Here is an 8270-nt window from a genome sequence, read left to right as displayed (position 1 = left end):
TCCCTTGAGACAGTTTCTGTAGCTGGGGATCGGATCGCCAAGGTCCCCGCCTTCGGCCATCAGCCAGCTCACACTACACCCGACCCCTATGGCCCCTCCCACAGGTGGTGAGCCCATGGGAAGGGGGACCCATGTTACGCTTTCGAGTTGTACCCGGCACCCCCCATGGGTGCAGGCCTGGCCACCAGGCGCTCGCCTTCGAGCCCCACCTCCAGTTGTTTGAATTTTAAAAAAACATTTTGTTTCGAATATTACAGTATTATCAGATGTGGCCTGCCAGACTTCAATAAATGGGCTTTTGAGTATTTGAATATTTTAGGTGCCTCTAATATATGTATTTTTGCATTCATGATCTAGAGCATTCTAATCAACTCCACATTCTGAGAAATATTTTGAAGTGCAAATTTGTATCATACTGCAAGTGACATAGTGTCGATATATAAATAATGCCGCCCAAGAACAAAAGTAAGAACATGCAGTATGTTTAGAGAAAGCTGCTCCTTTTAAATGATGAACAAAAAAATGTTGTAAAGTATTAATATTCTGTGTATATAGTGAGTTATATTGTATATTGGCTACATAAATACACAGACTATAAATACATAATGTGTATAATTAACAGTGCATAAATATTGTATGAAACGGTGTCATTTTTTGGAATTGAATGTATGTCCTAACTTCTGATTGGTACTGTAATAACATACAAATGAAGAAAAACAGAACCTGCTAAAATCCGGAGCTCTGTCATGGTGAATCCTGCCCAATACCGCCACTCGGTAAACTCATAATTCAAGTCTGATGGACCTTTCATAACACATGCCTTTCTAGAAGTGAACACTGAGACCAAAATAACAGATTAGCTACCCTAATTTGTCTTGAGGCTTTAATGGCTAAAATTATTTGCAATCCTCCTCTTTCTTCTATCAACCTAAGTGTCTCTATGGTCAGCTAGAATTCACGTTTATATGCCGCCATGTGCTTTTAATTTTGCTGGTGGACTAATAAAGGCCATTTGAGAAAGAGTTATTTCAATTGGGTGAGGTTTTTTTTTTTTTTTTTTTTTTTAAACGAAAACCCCAGGATTTTTTTTTTTGGGGGGGGATGTTTGACATTTATAAATACTGGCCTGGTCATTTTTTTTTCCAGCAAGCTGAAAGCAGGATATATTCCCTAAACAAATGCAAATGGATTTAGAGTACAAATGCACACACAGAGCTACAACCTGGATCCAATAATTCAGACAGCTCTATTACATTGATAGAACCAACATATGCTACCACTGTCAAAAGAAACTTGACGTAAATCTACAGTGGCAACGAAAGGTCAATTAACTTTAATCTGTTCTGTCAGAATGTGGACACTTATCTGACAAGAGTGTGACGGTTGCCCCTCCTCCATATTTCAAATCTGCGCATTTGATTTGGTATAGAGTCTGAACCCCAGATGTTGGAATACAGAAGGAGCACTATTTGAACTCCACTCTATAATTCTCAGACTGTTTAGAAATGTTTGTACTGATTTTCTGTACTGACACACACACGCACGTGCACACACACACACACACACACACACACACACACACACACACACACACAGTCCCCAAACCTTTGGGACGAGTTAAAAGAAAAAAATAAATAAATAAAAGTAATAATAACAGTAGGAAAAGGGTAGATCAAACTGACATTTTCAGTTTGTCCAGTTGGAATGACACATTTGTCTCCATTGTTTTATGTAGAAAGGAGGATAAAGATGCATTTTTTTACCATTGAAACTTGATGGAAGTGGGCACTTTAGGAAGACCACTGTGTGTTTGGACTTGCATTTGGGCAACTGTTGTCAAAATGTGGCTGAAAAAAGTCCCTCTTAGGAGAGTATTACTCCCGGAAGGCTCAGGACCCATTTTCTTTTGGGACAGGGTCTGCGGCTCTGAACATAATGGATGACTACTCGCCAGATTTTTTTCAAAGACTTTCAGTGTGCATTGGGAGCGTCTGAAACAAACATTTCACACCGGTATATCTGCATGGTTTGGAGATACGTGTGCAACGAAACAAATAAGGAAGCTAAAAAAGAACTTTAAATATAATAAACCACAACATACCAATAATGGTAATCAACAATAATTATCACCACTGGACACATTACTGGAACAATGAGAGGGTCAGTTTGACTCCTAGTGATAAAGCAATACAATGAATCAGTTAAAAGACAAATTTAAGGTGTGAGTCTTCCGGCTCTTAAAAACATGTGATGAAAAGCATAAAAACAAAATCAGTTCAAAAAAAAATAACTTTGTTCAAAGATGAGTCATGAGCAACCTCTTAAAAACATAAACAAGAAACGCTGCCGTCTTGTTGTCTATATGGACTATCTGGACTCCCTGAAAAAGCCTACCAGAGAGTGTTGACAAACCTCCAGGCTGTTGTCGGGATTTTTTAATTTTATTTTAAGGAGTGTCAGTTTGATGCTGAGAACAACTAGTCCCTTTCACGCTGGCCAGCAAAGCCAACTTTTCCAGTCCTTTTTCCTCTGGTTGCTTTGCTGTGTGTAAGGTACGGATATGGAATGCGGTGTTGAACTTAGCCACTTCTGACGTACTATCAGAGGAGTCAAAAATGCGGAGTACAGAGAAGCTGTCCATGCTGTGACAACACGAGAAACTGTGTGATTGCCAGAGACGAAAACATGGTGGCGCCTCTTGCTTAGACCATACGACACGACAAACTTTCTCTTTCACAAGTCTTTTTTTCATTTTTTTTCACAGGAGGTTTCTCGTCTTTTTTTTCCCACCAACTTCGCTAAAAGGGGCAACTAGCGGGGCGCCATTTGAGAATTTCAGTGACAGTCATGTCAACACCAACTCGTCTGTCATGGAGAGTCAAAGCTCCCGTGCCAAGCAACCTCTAAAAAGAAATAAGAAAGATTCATCGACCTCGACTGAAGATTTACTCGGTTCACCAGAGACACAGGCCAGTGTCCTCCATCCAATTGACAAGAAATAGTCAATTACAATCGACTTTCTGCACCAAGAGATCACCGAGCTCAGAAACAGTTTGGAGTTTACACAGCAGCAGGTTTAAGGAACTAAGATTAGATTAGATTAGCCACACTCTGATCAAACATGATGTCAACAACAGTGGAAATGACAACTCTCAGAATCTAAATCATCCTTCTTTGCCAAGTATGTCAAAAACACACAAGGAATTTGTCTCCAGGCTCCAGACTGTAAGATAGAATTATGAAAGAAACCATGCTGCACATTCAATCAAGAAGCATGCGCGACAATCTGATTTTCTCGGCCATTCCAGAAAACACACCGGGAAAAACCAGAGGCGCAGATTAAAAAGTTTATGACTTCCGCGCTCTAGATACTACAAGATACAGTTGACAAGATTAACTTTCACCATGTTTATCGATTAGGAGCTCCCCGTCCAGGAAACCATCATCGCTCAAATTTTAGTGAAAACAAATGGCAGTGAGCTCAAAGGGACATCTTTTGCAATGAATGACCAATTCCCCAAGGAAATCAATGAGAGGCGTAAAATCTTGTAACCGTTGATGAAGAATAACTGTGAGAAAGGCAACCGAGCGTGGTTGGTGGTTGACAAGTATGGGCTGAAATATGCGCCACCAGGAATTGAATTGGAATCATTTATATTGGAATTGGAATTTCTGCATTTGAATAATTGCAGTGAAAAACTGCATTTGTAAAACATAATTTGAATTTCTATTGTTTGATTTAAAATATTGTATTTAAAAACTGAATCTGAAGAGTGTAATTTGAAATTGAATTTATTAGTTAGTTTGGAACTGAAGTCCCAAAAACCTGAAAATGCATGGAAGAATTTTTTAGACGCAATGAAAATTCTAATGATATATTTTCACATTCAGGTTGATCATTTCAGATTCACTATACACCACATTATTCCCTCAGCACTAATGTTTGTTTCTTATGTGTTTGCTACAATTTTATGTACACTGGCTTTGCTGTACTTAAATATATCTGTTATGAAGACAGTCCTCTGAAATACACTATTTGAGGTTTGGTGGCAATTCTCAGGCCGACCACTAAGGGGCGCGCCCGTTTTGTGAGTGGGGAACGTTATCGCTGTGTTTTGTCAGTTTTGCCCCGTGTAGAGGTGAAGTTGGCATGTTCCCTCGTTCGTGAATTATTCTTAGAATGTGCTTCCCTAAGACAGAACCACACACACACGCACACACACACACACACACACACACACCCACCCACGTACCATGTTTGATCGAATAAAGAAGCTTAAAGATCCATCCAGTCGAGACCTTGCATTCTCACTGACAACACTACTGAACCAGATGTTAGTAGTAAAGTCCCCACAACAAAATTCGGTGCCGAAACCCAGGAGCCGCTGATTACGGAGTGAAGATGGACTATGACCTGCAGAGAGCTGTTGCCAGTCCACAGAGGGTCGTACGACCACCAGGATGGATGAGTTATTATGAGGGATACACACTGCCACCTGCCCCACAAGCGCAGTACAGGACCAGAGAGGGATACGCCGAGATGACACCCCTCTCTCAACACTCAGGACATATAAGTGATACATCTCCCGGCTGCATCGGAACCCAGCATTATGCAGTGCTCCCTACGAGTTGATAAACATGGTTCAGCAGTTGCAGGAGGATAACCGGTGTCTGCAGATGATGTTTACAGATATGAGGAGCCAGATGGATTGTGGCACTACTACACTGGCCTCTACCAGTCGACAGCCTGCACAGCCAGAAAGCCTTAGCACCTCAGCCAATGACACGTGGCCCTATACACATCCTCCCACCCAAATTTCTCCACCACAGGGTACCCTGCCTGCATCGCAAGGAGGAACAGAAGAGCAAGGGGATTGGAGACTAACCCCACCTCCAATCTGGCTCCCCAGAGATCATTCCGATCCTACATATGTACAGTTTGCTCCAACCCCGCAACCACCAGAGACAAGAGCTTAGCCAGTGTCTATACGAGTTTCAGATTCAACAGGCCACAGCTGCAGTGGCCACTAATGCAGACACTCAAAGTCATGTGCTGCAGCCTGCCCCAACATCCCAGATGCTTGGCACCACTTTGGAGAACAACATCCTGTCTCCAGAGGTGTCTACTCCCACTCAGCCTCTAAACACTAGGGAGAAAACCTATAGAGGCCCGAAGCCATCAATCCCAGAGTTCACCAGGGGCTGATCGCAGGCAATTCGCGTAGTTAAGACTGGCTTTGGCCAACATTCTTCCAGCTAACGCAACAGAGATATTTAAGTATGTGGGGCCTCGTGTACAAAAGGTGCATATGCACAAATAATTTGGCGTCCGTTCTTTTTCACGGCAAAGGTCAGATGCATCAAGAGTGAAATGACGGTGGAAATGTGCGCTGCCTCACGCCAACTGCATGGCTGGCGTACGCATGTTTCTGCAGCTTTTGGTGCTTTGGCAACACTTAGAGGTGGTGATGGGAAACATTTCTCATAAATCTGCACATCAGAAACACAGGAACAATTAGCACTGATGAACAATACATGCCTGGCAACATTTGATTTCAACAATGTAATTGAGACAAGGACTCAGAATTCATTTGCTAACCAGTGTATTTTATGAATCAGTGATATTTGTGAGGACACCTATTAATTGATCGAGGCGATCATTTATGCCACCTATTGCCCTCACAATCGCTTCTTGTGACTCCAGCACATGCACTAAAAAAAAAGAGTCCTTTGAATTTACTTCATTTGAACATGTACATTGGTTGCACATGATTAAAATGTATTAAAATGACATATTTTTTTAGGAGAAGAGGGTTAAATTATGTCATTTTAACACATTTTAATCACGTGCAACCAATGTACATGTTCAAATAAAGTAAATTCAAAGGACTCTTTTTATCAGTCTGCACGGGTGCAGCAGCAGCCGGTTGTTGGAGCGTAATTGCGTCGGAGACCCTGGGGATGCCGGAGGAGACGCCAGGGACGGTGGCCGAATCCCCGAACATGTAGCGTGTGGCTGCGACTGCACTGATAAAAAGAGTCCTTTGAATTGACTAAATTTGTACATCGGTTGCACATGATTAAAATGTGTTGAAATGACATAATTTACCCCTCTTCTCCTAAAAAAGAAAACATTTTTATTCAGTGTGCGTCCTCTCCTGTGTATTAAAATAATAAATTGAGTAATCAAAAAGGACTCAAAAGTTTTTGATATCCTCTTTGATATGCTGATGTGCTTCTATTTGAATTCAAAAAAATTATTCCATACATTTACGCATGAACCTTTAACTCACAGGGCTGAGTGTAGGTTACTGTATGAACACATTTGTTATGACTTGTAAAAATACATGGTATTAACCTTGCCACATGTGCTCCCAGCACCCCTGAGAGAGCAGTGTCACCCATGATTGCAGCGACTCTCTCCTCAAACGGGTGAGGTGGGCATCTGTCCTCCGCTTCACATCCACCTTAATGTCTGACATCTTCTTTTTTAGTTCCGTGTGTGTGCGCTGTTCCGACCCCATAGCATTGACAGCCGCACACAGGGTTCATTTAAATATGATTAGGATATTTTAATGTGGGCGTGGACAGGGAGGGGTCGGCTACTCCAACGTGCATTCAATTTTACGTTGATTGAGATGTACGAAGGAAATGTGCTTGGATTCATGCGTACGCACAGATTCATACATCTGGATATTTTTGTGCGTACGACGTTTTCTGGATTTGAGCGTACGCCATGTTTCAGTAGGAAATCCATGCAAGTCTTTGTACGTTTTGTGATCACCTTAGATTTGAAGAAACTCTTCTGATTGCTGTTTCATACAGTAACTCTCTCCGGCCATACTCTGACTCTAAGGCCTCACCCATCAAACACTATGGTCAGCCCCACCACTTGTCATTACAAAGAATAGCAGAGCTGATGGACAAACTTTATATTCGTTCCAGTGACACAACAGGCTTCAGGAAGTTTGCACTCCGAGTTCAAGCATTGGTTGGCTTGCTGGAACAGCTAGGAGAGGATGGTCGAGCTACATTGTGGCTCTCATGTGGCGAGACTCACAAAGAAGCTGCCCAAAGACATACGAGCTGACTTCTGCCGGTACCTCTTCCCACGAAACAGGGGCGCGCCATCACTGAGAGACTTTGCAGAGTGGTTGGCATATGAGTTGGTCATTCAAGAGGGTGGAGATCGAGTGGATCAGAACCAGAGAGACAGAAACAATACCAAGAGAGACTAAGGAGCATCTAAAAGGACTACAATAGTGCTGCTTAACGCAACAAAAGATGGTGCATCCAGAGAGTCCCCAGTCGAAACCCATTTATCTCCCAATGCACTTGACAAGCCTAAAGCATACTGCCCTTACTGCAGCAATACCCTACATTTTCTAGATCAGTGTTCAAACATCTGACAAAGGAATAGAAAACCAGCTGAATGAAATCAAACAATGGCTGCCGGTGTTGTGTTCAGTGGCACCAAGCGGCCCAATGTCATCCTAAAGTACAGTGTACGACATGCAAGGGAAAGCTTCTTGAGGCTCTGGATGAAGTAAATCTACGCGCGGCTGCATCCAGACCAGTAAACCGAACAAACTCTGAGCCAGAGAATAAATCCTCTGGAGATATTCCCTATCTAGACCGGCGAGCAGGGTGCAACAGGGTCCTTCTGAAGATTAGTAAAGTCCTGCTGCGAAATGCTGAGCACACCCTTGAAACATTTGCAATACAAACGAACAATCCTGCTTCAGGAAGCCACTCAAAGGCTACACCTAAAGGGAACCCCTGAGAGTCTCTCATTGAGAACTGTGAGACAAGGACTGAGGACGTTACACGGGACATCAGTGACAGTTAAAGTCTCCCCAAGAAGCCAACGATCCAAGACATTCACAATTAAGAGGGCCTTTACCGTGGAAGACCTAGCGCTGGCTGGGCATTCATCAGAAGTACAGATATTTGAGAAAGCTACCCCTGCAGCCTTTCACAAATGCCCCGCCCATGATACTGATTGGCTCTGACTGGCCCCACCTGGTTACTCCTATCCAACCTGTGTGTTTCGGTGCGCCCGTAGGCCCTGCTGCCGTCAAAACCAGGCTGGGTTGGACACTAAAATGCCCTGTCCCCTCTAGTCATCAGAACAGTCAGCCCCAGCAATGTCTCCTTCTCTCAACTGCCTTCCCTGCAGCAGAGCTCTTCAGCCATGTGGAGAAGCTATTACGTTCTGCCATACAGAAGTGAGAAGCTAGTCACACATCTCTGAGAGAGCAAAAAGCTAT

The sequence above is a fragment of the Phyllopteryx taeniolatus genome, chromosome 7, assembly GCF_024500385.1.
Source record: "Phyllopteryx taeniolatus isolate TA_2022b chromosome 7, UOR_Ptae_1.2, whole genome shotgun sequence".
NCBI lineage: Eukaryota > Metazoa > Chordata > Actinopteri > Syngnathiformes > Syngnathidae > Phyllopteryx > Phyllopteryx taeniolatus.
The sequence above is the reverse complement of the archived record's forward strand: the minus strand, read 5'-3'. Positions refer to the sequence as shown.